The sequence below is a fragment of the Puma concolor genome, chromosome B4 (genome assembly GCF_028749965.1).
Source record: "Puma concolor isolate L17-30 chromosome B4, mPumCon1.1.hap2, whole genome shotgun sequence".
In the NCBI taxonomy this organism is placed as follows: Eukaryota; Metazoa; Chordata; class Mammalia; order Carnivora; family Felidae; genus Puma; species Puma concolor.
The window spans coordinates 8,950,816-8,964,302 of NC_141673.1; the positions used below are offsets into that span (position 1 = coordinate 8,950,816).

A 13,487-nucleotide genomic window follows, 5' to 3' on the forward strand; every position below is an offset into this window, starting at 1 on the left:
ATGTCAGAGGTAGAGAAGTGCTTTCGGGGTAACAATGCATGTCACTTCCTAAGTGTCCTGTGTAGCAGGTTGAAGAATGGTGTGGTTTCACTCAAGGACAGAGGAGGGGATAGGGCACGGTGGGTCATCCACAAAGCTGAGGAAAGAGCACAGAACATAGGAGCAAAGAGCAGACTGCACTCATCGCTGGACAGTGTTTCTTCCCACAGTCAATGACCTGACACGCTACTGAGCAAATTATATACTTCTCGGTACGAAGGTGCTAGAACTCCATTCGCCAGCCTGAAGGTCATTGAGAAAACTCACAAAGCAAAAGGACTGAGCAACAGGGCCCCCGATTTCGTGTCTCTGGCTAGTCATCACAAATAAAGGTTTGTGGCAACCTTCCTGATGGTTGAGGTGGCCGGCCTAGCCCTGTCAATAGTACTAGGCTCAGACTAGTCCCAAGGCCTAGAGCAGGGCGGTTCCTGCTACGCGGAGCAGACCTTCGGTTCTCAGGGTCTGTCTGGCAACTGACACAGGGAGCATGAGAATTTTCTGCTTGTTTTAGCTTCCTAGAGAGACTCAGAATTAAGCTGGGACTACATCATGGATTTTGTGTCCTTGGCAGCATATGCGACGGACATTTTTTATAAATCTGAAACAAATGCTTACGCGAATTTGTCCTAATTACACGGACCCAAAGATTCTCCAGATATCTCCCCAAGTAAAAGGCTCGGTCACGTCCTTTCTACTTGCAGGGCTTCTGTGTTCAGCGCTGCAGGCCTCTCACGGGTCTCCGATTTCCAAGCACATTTCAGGGACGTTAAAGGAAATAGTTCTTAATAATGAAAAATCAGATGGAAGGTTTAGGTCTTTCTAGAGGAATAACCTTTATAGAAGGATAAGGTTTATCAGCCCCAAATAAGTCCATCATCATTATTTATTTCCATATTATACTCGGAACTAACCAACAGGGATAATAAATAATCACGGGATGTCTGTCTGAGGCAGAGCACAGAGAGCAAATCCGCTGCGAGGCAGTCAGCCCTGCAGGGAAATGAAGCAACCAGCCGAACAATGAGCAAGCAGCCCACAAAAACACTATTATGTTTATAGCTTCTAACGGGATTTGATATTGCAAAGGGACCCATCGTGACCTGGACACCAGCTTGTGTGACCTCCAGGGAAGGGTGAAAGGTCTTGCCATCTATGGCAGAAAAGGTCATTTCCCTCTGTTCTCAGACCCAGGGGGGTCAAGTAGTTCGCAACAGAACCAAAAAGGCTTTGGAGCACATGGTCTAACCTCTCACTTGACCGCGAAGGAAACTGAGGCCCAGAGAGATTACGAGGCCTTGTTTAGAGTCACGCAGGTAGTTTCTAGGAGAGCCAGCATTCAGATCTCCAGAAGCCCATCAAGGGTTCCTGTGTCCCCAGAATGCTGTGCCCGGACCGGTGTCGTACAAGGAGCCCTGCGTATCCACTTCACAGCCTTGGTCTTAAGTCCTGGCGGATGTTAGCAAAATGACCTTGAGAGAGTCACTTAAATTCTAGAGCGTTGCTTTTCCCACACTGCAACACTGGAGGTAAAACATGTGGTGTGTCTACCTCAAAGATCAAATGAAATAATGTGTGCACACTCTTCTGAAAGACTTTATAGGGCTCAGGATAAAATAACTTCAGATAAAGGAAAATTTTCTGGTCGAGGATATATGTGTAGACTCCAGGGGAATTCATGAAACACTAGAAACTCTGTATAAAGTTGCATATGGATGAGTGCTAGACACCCCCCCCCTTTTTTTTAAATCTCCCTGAGGAGTTTCTATGGCTCCCATCAGTTTCTAAATGTGTGGCTGACACTCTCTTCCGACCCCTACCTTACCACTGCCAGTAAGAATCTATGTGCTACGGATATCAACGTATTTATGATCAACTTCAAAGCCTGACGTATTCAAATTTGACTGTATTCATGTATTTAAAGTATGGCTGAGATTTTCCTGCTGGCCTTGGAGATTCCATAATCCGTATTTTTATTTTTTTTAAAAATCTTTTTTTCAACGTTTATTTATTTTTGGGACAGAGAGAGACAGAGCATGAACGGGGGAGGGGCAGAGAGAGAGGGAGACACAGAATCGGAAACAGGCTCCAGGCTCTGAGCCATCAGCCCAGAGCCCGACGCGGGGCTCGAACTCACGGACCGTGAGATCTTGACCTGGCTGAAGTCGGACGCTTAACCGACTGCGCCACCCAGGCGCCCCCCATAATCCGTATTTTTAGAACATAAATCTATTCAGGGGAGGAAAGCTAATCTGACCTCACATTTTGCTCCATAAAAGACGGGAAACCTATGGCCTATAAAATGACAAATAGAAATTTTTTAAAATTAATTAACTTATTTTGAGAGAGAGAGAAAGAGAGAGAAAGAGAGAGTGTATACAAGTGGGGGAGGGGCAGAGAGAAGGTGAGACAGAATCCCAGGCAGGCAGAGCAACGGCAGCACAGAGCCCGATGTGGGGCTCGAACTTGGGAACTGTGAGATCATGACCTGAGCTGAGATCAAGAGAGGGACATTTAACCCACTCGGCTACCCAGACTCCCCAGTGAATAGAAATTGCAAATGACCAATCAACCAGGGATTTTGTTATTTTTTTTTTCCTACTTGTGTACCTCCCTTGTAATATTTCCTGGTTATCTGAAAAGAGATTTCTTTAAAGCCATATTCAACAAGTGAACTATCTACTTATTATTTACTGAGTTCCTACTGAGTTCTCAGCAGTTTGCTTCCAGTATTTTCCCATAAAGCACTAGACAAAAGACACAAATCATAAACCATTTGTAGGCTGCCGCATTACGCCCGTGGTTCTGGAAGGCTGAGCGGCGTGGAGAAAAACAAATGGAAAAGTATTATTCATGACCAATTGATCAATTAGGCTGCTTTTCATTAAAAAACATAAAAAGGCAGAACCAATTTAGCAATGGCTGTGTTCGAAGTGCGTAAAAACATTATTAATGTTGGATTTTTTTTTTTTCTCATTTATTCTCAGTTCTCTTTAGAAAATTACACTTGAGAGCTTTCTGTAGGGCAATTGAGGGAGTGGAGAAGACAGGACTGGAACCCTTTTGTAATGCTGATGAAGGTGCAGGGCCGGACACTGGTTTTAAGGCCTTTTCTGCGTACAGTTCTTTGTTTCAGAAGCAGAGACTGCCTTCTGGAATATCTGAGAGTATGAGATACCCAACCAGGGAAGTTACCTACTTGTAAGACTCATCCATCGTCCCATAAAGAAATCCAGTGGGAGCTTTTATGAATTTGACAATGGCTATCCTCCTGTGTTTTAGTGGTAAAATCTTATACGGTACAGAAATGTGGAAAACAAGAGGGAGTTTTTTCCCCTCTTGACTATATCAAAATACCATCTCCTGCCCCAGGGCTCTGCGGACTCATAACTTCCCTCTTGTATTATTCCTTTCTGTTTGCTTCCTTCCTAGTCCTTCATGGTTCTATATTTTTCAGTTCCTAGTGACATCTTTTGTTGAAAGTTTCTCATACAGAGCCTTAAGCTATGTAAACGCAATAAGTATCCTCATCTATGCTTAATGTACTGTTATCATTCAGATGAACAAAACCTAAAATATATCTTGGCTCCCAGATTTTCAGTTACCTACAAGAACTTAAAACCTGGGTGGTGGTGGCGTCAGGTCCTGTTACTGATTCCCATTTGGTTCCATTTGTGTCACTTCTCATTAAATGTGCCTGTCTTCAGAAAGACACCATTTTAGGGACTTCACATGTATACTTTACAGTTGCTCCTTGAACAGCGTGCAGGCTGGGACACAATCGAAAATCTGTGTATAACTTTTAGGGGCGCCTGGGTGGCTCAGTTGGTTGAACGTCCGACTCTTGATTTCGGCTCAGGTCACGATCTCACAGTTCATGGGTTCGAGCCCCACGTTGGGCTCTGCACTGATAGCGTGGAGCCTGCTTGGAAATTGTCTCTCTCCCTTTCTCTCTCTGCCCCTGCCCCGCTTGTGTGCACTCTCTCTTAAATATTAAAAAAATTTAAAAAGAAATTAAAAAAAAGAAAATCTGTATTTAACTTTTGACTCCCCCCAAACATAACTACTGATATAGACTACTGTTGACCAGCAGCCTAACCAATAACATGAACACTCGATTTACACCAACTTTGCTTGTTCTGTGTGTCATACACTGTCTTCCTACCATGAAGTAAGCTAGAGAGAAGAAAATGTTATTAAGAAAATCAAAAGGAAAAGAAAATACATGTACAGTCCTGTACTGTAATTATGGAAGAAAATCCAAGCGTAAGTGGACCCGTGCAGTCAAATCCATGTTGTTCACGAGTCAACTATATTTAGTTTCCAAAACAATGCGATGAGATAGGTACCGTTATTACTCTCATTTTGTAACTTAAGAAACGAAGGCACAGAAAGACTAGCTTGTCCCACCTGGCCCAGGTAGTACCTGGAGGATTGGCCCCAAACCCACAGCAAGCACCCAGTAAATGTTCCTTATTATCGTTGTTGTAGTTGTTACTGCCTGATGTATACATTCAATAATGCCTGCTATTGCTGCTAAAAGTGACGAATTTGTGGGTCTAATCCTTCTTCAAAGTGTACAAAACATGGATACGATCCCTCAGTGGAAGAGTTGATTTTGGCAAGGATTATCATCTAATGCCATCAGGTGAAGTTTGTTGGGAACTAAGGTGCTACCCCAGCACCAACGGTCACCTCCTCAGGTAACTCGTTAATTGCAAAGGTGGAGAAAGTACCTTTACAACGAGAGCTCCCTGGAGTGAGGTCGCTACCTTGAGCCATAATCAAACTGAGAATCCCAAATAGACGGACAACCTGGCACTATGTGCCTCCTGATGAGATGTGATATGGAGCAGCCTGTAAAAAACGCTTACTCGAAATCTAATCAATGTGTTAGTCAAAGCTTGGAGTTTACAGGAAATACAGGGGGCAGAGGAGTAAATTAAATGACACCATGAGGGAACAACAAATCCAGAACATGGGGCATTCTACAAGATAACTGGTCTAACTCTTCAAAAAAATCCAGTTATTAAACAAGAAGACGTAAAGGCCGATTGTAAAATGTGCTTTTCTTTATAAAAATTAGATCCTACTTTGTTTTTAAAGGTACAGAAGGTGTTTGGAGGTCAGATGGTGAAGGTTAGATACGGTCTAAATATTAGATGATATTAAGGAATTAGAATTCATCTTCTAGGTATAATGTTAGTATTGTGGTTATATAGGAGAATGTACCTATTCTTAGATGTGTACCCAATTATTGAGGAGTGAAGTGTCATTTTGTCTGCAACTTACAAGTACTTCAGAAAGAAATCCAAAAGGATGGAACACATATGGTAAAAAGATGGCAGTTGGTGAGCCTAGCAGGCGAGTCTAGAGGTATTCGTTATACTAATACTTCAACTTTTCTTTATGTTTGGACAATTTCCCTCACTTTCTTCATAAAATGTCTTACATCATCTTTGGAGAGCATATAAGACTTTTATCTTCCTGTACTTAGTAATAATTTCTTTTCATTCTCTATAATGTTTGTCAGTGAATGCATATTTAAAAAGAAAAGTGTTTTTAAAAATTGCTTACTGACTGTCTATTGGCTCAAGCTTCTTGAAACCTAATATTAACATTGTTGAAGAGAGCTCAGTGCCTAATACAGGGTCTAATACATAGCAAATGCCCAATACATGTTTGTAATGCTTACTTGTTAAATTTATTTTGTTCCTGAGAATTTTAAAGTGGCAGGCGAAAGGAAGAAAGAAAGGAAGAAAGAAAGAAAGAAACAGGGAGAGAAAGATGGAGACACATGAGGCTGTGCTGATCCTTTACAGATCAAGATATGCTTTAGCAAATACTCAAAATGGACAAAATGGGGGCCAATCAACCCCATCTTTTGATTCAAATAACTTAGGTCTCAAAGATTCTTGACCAAATTTTGAATTTGTTTCACGAGGGTATGAAAATGAAGAGTCTATCCCTAGGATGAATCCAGCAGCAACTAACTGTTACTTGTTTAAGAATTGGTATTATTCTCTGAGAATCATGAAATTTGTGGGAATCGAGATCAACTTCACCTCTTCCAGAAGGCAGCGGTTCTAAAGGAGATGGTTTCAGGCAGTAGGGGACATATATTTTATATAAAAGTGGAAAGACAATGACCAAGTTTCAAAGAAATAATCCATAATGATATAATTTTGCATTTTCATAGTGCCTTTTTCCCAAGGCACTTAACATCTGTGCGAACTCATTTATTCTTATAGTATCCCTATGAAGTAGGCTCTATGAAGAGCAACTGAATTAGGCTTATGAAAGGAATTTCATCAGGACCTAAGATGCAGAAGATATTCAGAAGAATATCATATAAGCAATGGAGGTATTACTCATATTGATAGTGAGCAAATTGATAGCCTCCCTCCCCTCTGTGTCAGTAAAGTCATTTTAAAAAAGAACCTATCACAATTTAGGGAAAATAAGATTCCTGTTTACTACATGAGAGACACTCCAAGTCCAGTCTAAAAAGGTAGTTTTATTCAGTGACACAGGCCTCTGTCTACAAAAAACAAAGTTCTTGAAAAGAGTCCAAATAATCATTTTTCAAACTTGAAATCTAAATGCACTTAGATGGTTCTAGATTTACATGGTGTTCTTTGTTTAACAGTGGATCCTTTTGTAAAGAGGTTTGCTTTCATATTATGTTATAAACATGAAGTTTTATAGACAATGTTGGGTCTACTTATAAGCAGAATCTGCTTATATTAAATGTTCTTTCTGAAACCAAAAATAACAAACAAAAAGGTGACCCAACTAAAGAACGAATCAGTCGATGATAAATGCAGTCGTGTAGAACAAAAGATGCTTTGGCCTGAGGATTCCCACCCTCAGACGACATAACATGAGCACATGCGATCTTTTCCATTGGATTTTTAGACCCTAAACATTTCCCTCTTAATTTATCTGGGGATGTGTGTTTTCAGTACCGTGCAGATGAAGTTACACATACGCTAGTAACAAGGCCTCATTCCAGGCACGTAAACACGGTATTTTTAAGTTAGGGGAATCCTTGGTAGGTATACTCAACCCTCATTTTCAGGAGCAGTTGGGACAGAGAGCATAAAGGAGTTTGTCTTCAGACTCGATGCCTGAACTGGACACCATCCTAAGGACATGGCGCTAGTTATCAATAAAGAGACAAAGATTGACGATATTCTCTCAAAACCTATTTCACTGTAAAGTTTTCTCTTTGTAAAGAAATCCAAAGTGGTGTTCTTTGTAAAGGGAAGATGAATATTAAGAGAAATAGAAATGTAAGTAAGACAGCAATCCTGGCCCCATCGTGCCAACGTTCACTCATTTCTGCACAGCCCGTCATCCCCACCTTCAACAGGGCTTGAATGCTGACTGTGGAAAGGGAGGATTTCACCTCTGTAATGGGTCTCAAGTCTCTCCCTGGGGTGGCTCAGAAGCCAATTAGTGGAGAATTTTGTGTGCTGGGCTAGGTAAGGAACAAGTTCCTTTGCTGGAAATTGAACCCCATCACCAGAAGCAGTGAGAAGGCCAAAGATTCACAGACCTTTGCTGATGGACCACAATGTGAAAAAGCAATATTTAGAGAGCCCAAGGGATTCATTTTAATTCAATTTGACTCACAGAGAATATGCTGCAAATTGTAAAACTGTTCGAGATCTCTAGAGTATATGGCCCGGTGTTGTATAATGACATACCTTTTTGAAGAGAAGAGGTTGAGTCTATGTCTTGGCTTTGACACCAAGTTAATAGAATCCTCTCTTGCAAGAAGGAAGGTGAAGTCTCACGCCAAATTACTGCATGTCAGAGTACAGGTCCACCTTGTGTCTTCCAAGGACTGCATTAAAACAGGGTACAAGCTCACAGATCCATTAATAGTGCTTCCTTCTCTGCCTTATTTCTTACTCCCTCCTCCAAACTACCCCCCCCCCCCGTTAGCCCTGTAGTCTGTAGGCAAACCACACAGGAACTAGCAGATACAAGGGCTACAGAGAGTTGGGCGTGAGCCTTAGATTATGCGGTTTTGTTTTCTTGCTGCCAGAGTTGAACTAAAATGCAGGAGGTTCTCTGAAACACTTTTGCTTCTTTTTGCTTGGTTTCAATTTTAGCAATTTCCCCCCCCCCGAACAATTATGTTCACATAAGAAAATCTCTAATCCTAGCGATGATCCATCAACAAAGCTGCTGCTGCTCTGAAGGAAAGCTCCCATTTTCTCTTAGTACCTTGAAGAAGCCAGAGAAAAATTAGGACTTCTCCGGGGAACTTATTTAATATCACCCTGCGATCACTCACAAAGTTAAAATCCCAGCGAAAAATGCTTTCTTAGTACGCTCAGCCCATAATATTCTTCTTAGTCCATAACATTATCCTTAATGGGGGGAAGAAAAGAAAGAAAGAAAGCAAAAGAAGCAGCAGTTTTGAGCCAGGATTAGTTCCAACCCCAGTTTTGCCAGTCAGGCACGAGCTGGGACTGGTTACTTAGATTTTTGAGATTTCCCTTTCTCCTGAGTTGGTTGGGCTAAAGGACTTCTAGGATTTAAAGGTTTTTCACTGACCTAAGGTTGTTGTCACCTTTAGCTTCCTTTGTTCTAACCTTAAAATTTGTAAAAAACAAACAAAAAAAACAAACAAAAAACAACGCCCCCCCCCCCTCCCCAGTAGGTTCCCATACCAAGTGCAGCTTGTGAAGGCCTCTTCCTCTCTTTGCTCTTGCTAGAAAATGGATTGCCAACGCTGCATCTTTGCACAAAATAAGAGACGTTGCTACTTGCTACGTAATACCAGTCAGAGTTTAGGGACTAGGCCCAAGAGAAAGAGGGAAATGTTGGCTCACAGGCTCTTCCTAGCATTAATTCCTTGAAGGCTAAGAAGGAGGGAATCATATAAGACTCAGTTTGGGGGCACCTGGGTGGCTCAGTTGGTTGAGCATCTGACTTTGGCTCAGGTTATGATCTCAAGCCCCACGTTCTTTGAGTTTGTCAAGCCCCACGTCAGGCTCTGCGCTGACAGCTCAGAGCCTGGAGCCTGCTTCAGACGCTGTCTCCCTCTCTCTCTCTGCCCCTCTCCACTCATACTCTGTCTCTCTCCCCAAAATAAAAATAAGTATAAAAAAATAATAAGAAAAATAAGACTCAGTTTGGAGTTCTAAAATTTAGACTCACGCTACATTATGAGATGATATCCTTTTTTAACTTTTCGTCCCCTTGTACCTAAATCTTGTTTGAAATTTCCTTTTTTTGGGAGGGGGAGTTCTCCTTGGTTATAATTGCTCAGCAATTTTATTGAAATAGAAAAGAAGAATCTGGTTTGGAATCATCAGCATATTTTGGTCACAGTAGGTGCTCAATAAATATTTATTGAATGAGTTAAAGGAGGTCATTTGCTACTCCCAACTTCTTAATCCAGGATTTTCTTTTTGTTAATGCAAGCTTGTTAAATAATGCAAGTTGTGTCTGATCAGAGTTCCCACTATTTCCACAGGTTATTAAGATAGAATTTTAAAGGTAACAGCAGGTCACGGACTTTAGAACAATAAACATCTCAACGTTGGCCTTAGTGTTCTTCAGTCTTCATGGTCTAAGGACCTTTTTGGATTCCATCATTATACTCAGTAGCTTCATAGCCAGTTTTCAGACACTGAAATCCTCTGGTCACAGTCCTATCCCAAGTCAGTGGTTTCGAAGTTGTTGAACAGTGAGAGTGGGAAGGAAGGAGAAAAGACAAGTGGATAGACAAGTGGATACTGTAGGAAGTATCAGGGTGTTTTCAGCTTGCACTGTAATGAGGAAGCTGCTTTTCCACAGGGTACTACCCCTCGGGGAACAGAATAGAACCCTTTCCCTTACAAGTGTGGGACGGAATGCAGAACAGGAAAATCTCAAAAAAAGAGAAGTTATCTCAATAGTAAGTAATGATCAACAGACATGTTATAGAGCATACTGACAGGAGAGTGAGGCCACTCTACTGATCTATTTCATGGATGCTCTGTAATCGAGCAAGTGCAAAGGCAGAAGCTAAGAATAAAGACTCTAATGCGAGAATGCTGGCACAATCCTGGGACACTCCGAAAATATCAGCAAAATTGGGAGGATTCAAGAATATGTGAAATCTGGACTTCTCCATAATAGAGAAATTTTCTTTTAAAACCATACTCATTTAAAAAATTTCAGCAGTTCCTTTTGAGGGGTCATTGTTAATATCAGAATTTCTTGTACATAATTATGTTTAACTTACCTTTATGGTAAAGGGTGTACTTCTCATTCAGTAGTACAGATTCAGATATTCTCTTTCCATTCATTCAGTAAATAAAGTTTGAATACCCACTCTGCATTAGGCCTGTTCTAAGTGCTGGGAATATAGCAGGGAACCAAACATAGTCCTTGCCCTCCTGGATCTTACCTTCTGGCCGACAGAGAAATAATTACATATATCAGATGGTTGTACTACTATAGAGAATCATAAAATGAGGCAAGGGTTGGAGAGAGTGTAGCTGACGTTGGGGGGGTGGGGGTTGCAATTTTATTGGGAGATCAAAGGACGTTTGAGCTAAGTCCAGAACAAAGTGAGGGAGCCAGGCTGATGGCTCTCTGGGGAAATAGCTTTTGCAGGTATAGGGACCGGCAAGTGCAACGCCTTATGGTGGGAGCGAGCTTGATACAATGAGTGAGGAGGAGAGGAGTCAGGATGGAGGTGAGAGAGAGAGCAGGGGCCCGAACACATGGGACCTTGCTGGTCATGGTTTTATTCTGAGTCAAACAGGAGCCGATGGAAGATTTTGAACTGGGGAGTTACATGATCTCGCTTGGGTTTTAGGCTTTAGAAGCATCACTCTGATTGTTGTGTTGAGATTAAATCATAAGGGAGCAAGAGGAGAAGCAGGGAGACCAGTTAGGAAGCTACTGCAAAAGTCCTGGCAAGAGAAGTCAGCAACTTAGGACAGGTGGTAGAGAGTGGAGGTGGTGGGAAATGTGTGGATTCTGAATATACAGGGCGACCACAAAGTCTGGAAACATCAATATTATTACTTTACTGTGAATTACACTGTGGCATTGATGAACCATTTATCACCTACCAACCTCATATTACCCAGACTTGGTGGCCACCCTGCATTTAACGGTGAGCTGATGATAAGATGTGAAATCTGGGCGACAAAGAGGGGTGTCAATGGTGACTCCAAGGTTCATGGCCTGAGAAGTGAGAAGCAAGGATGTGTCATCACTGAGATGGGGGAACAAGCTTGGAAGATCCAAAGTTTGGTTTTGGACATATTAAGTTTGAGATGTCTATGAGAAAGACCAGTGGGGATGTCAAGACAGATATGAGTCTGGAGGTCAGGAGAGGTTAGTGCTGGAGATAAAAACTTGAGAGTTGTTGAGAGAGATGGAATGTATTTAAATTTATGAAACTGGATAAAGCCACCCAGGGAATGAATATTGATAGAGAACAGACCCCTTCAAAGTTGAGAGGTCAGAGAAATGAGAAGGAACCAGCCAAGGAGATGACAAGCAACGAGATCCTAGAAACCAAGTGAAGAAAACTGTTCACTTTTACAAAACTCCAAGTTCAGGGGGGAAAAAAACCACACCAAGTCATAATTGTAAAACCGTGTATTTGGTGAGCTACAGTACTGCACCTAAATTATGGTGCCCCCAAATGGAAGAAAGCAGAGAAGGGCCTCTCACATTATGTCACTTTAATGAAGTTAATTCCACTAGGTAGAGAACACTTTTTAGTTTTGCTGAACCTAATCAACTCCCTTTCAAAGACATCCAAAGATCCATTCCAAAAGGAGGAAATGAATGGGTTTGAAAAGGAAAAACTGGGATCCAACCTTTTCAAACTGCAACAGGTAGACTTGTGACTGAGAATGTCAATGGAGGGACGCCTGGCTGGCTCAGTCGGTGGAGCATGTGGCTCTTGATCTCAGGATTGTGAGTTCGAGCCCCACATTGGGTGTAGAGATTACTTGAAAATAATATTAAAAAAAAAAAAAAAAGAGGGGCGCCTGGGTGGCTAGGTCAGTAGCCGTCTGACTTCAGCTCTGGTCATGATCTCACGGCTCGTGAGTTCGAGCCCCACATTGGGCTCTGTGCTGACAGCTCAGAGCCTGGATGGAGACTGCTTCGGATTCTGTGTCTCCCTCTCTCTGCTCCTCCCTCACTCATACTGTCTCTCTCTCTCTCAAAAATAAATAAACATTAAAAAAAAAAAAAAAAAGAATGTCAATAGAGCTCAACATCAAAGACCAAAAATTGGTCCTTGGGGTAGAGGAAAGGGCATAGATTGGACACTGAAAATTTGGGTCAAGTTCCAGCCAAACAGCTTGCTAGTTGAATATCTCTGGGCAATTTGTGTAACCTATTTGTTCCTTCAAACTCAGCTCAAGTTCAGCTCTTCCAGGAAGACTTCTCTAATTATGTAGATTTAGACAAATCCTCTTTTTTACTCCCCAAACATTTTTATCACAGCAACTTATTATAATTGCTAATTTATTTTTGTCTTTTTAATTAGACTATTACTTCTTTGTATTCCCGTAGCTCAACATCGTGCCTGGCCCTTAGCAGGTGCTCAATAATGTAGAATGAATGCATGTTCCCCAAACTCAACTTCCTCATTTGTAAAATGGAATAATTATACCTACTTTTCAGAGTTCCTTTGAAGTTTACATAAGATATGCCTAGAAAAAAAATCTTCATAAACTATCACTCACTATATAAAATACTTGCTGTTTGTCCCCCACTGTTTTATAGAATAACAGTTTAGCATGGCATTCAAGGCCCTGAACAATCTGTTTCTAGGCTACCTTTTTAATTTCCCCCTGGCTACTATCCTCACTCCTCTAAATGATAGCCAGCTAAGCAGTGTTATAAACACACTAGCTTCTTTCATATCTCCTGCCATTTTAGATTATAATTACCTACCTACGTGTCAGTACTGATCATGAGATCTGTTAAAATAATAATTATGATTGAAGTCGTAGGAGCTAAAAACAAAGTTACTTCCATCTGTGAAGAATTTTGCTATTGTCTAAGTCTATTCCCTCCATCCTGGTGGAATATTGGCATAGTCTTTGAAAACATGGGCTTGATTATATTTTCAATGCCTACCAGGTAGGATCACCTAGCAGTGTGGACAAGGTCTTTCATGACCTGACTTTCCACTGCCATTTCATCTACCTTTGCTGTTCCACAAATAGCCTTTGAGAAGCCACAGGAACTGCAGTACTTGAAGCCTGACCAAGATAATAGGCTCTCTCAGCTTTCAAGTCTTTACACATGATGTGTCCTTTGCCTCTAATGGGCTCCTCCACTTTGTCTATCCAGTGAACTCCCTGTCATCCTTTAAGATTCTGATGTAAAGCTTTCCGTGAAACCTGCCCTTAAATACGCCTTGGCAGAATTAGACGCTCTCTCCTCTCTTATTACCAGATACATAC

General features: G+C 41.5%; 1 protein-coding gene across 3 annotated transcripts in view; it reads right to left on the reverse strand.

Moving 5' to 3' along the window:
• GRAP2 (GRB2 related adaptor protein 2) overlaps positions 1-13,487 on the reverse strand; it is a 68,290-nt gene that overhangs the window by 54,335 nt on the left and 468 nt on the right. The window contains exon 2 of one of the 3 annotated variants that reach the window (XM_086712214.1): positions 7,749-7,888. The gene's annotated coding sequence lies outside the window, so the exon portion shown is untranslated. Of the gene's footprint in view, positions 1-7,748; positions 8,081-13,487 lie in introns of those variants that run through there. The other 2 variants (XM_086712213.1, XM_025926717.2) reach the window with 2 other exon arrangements.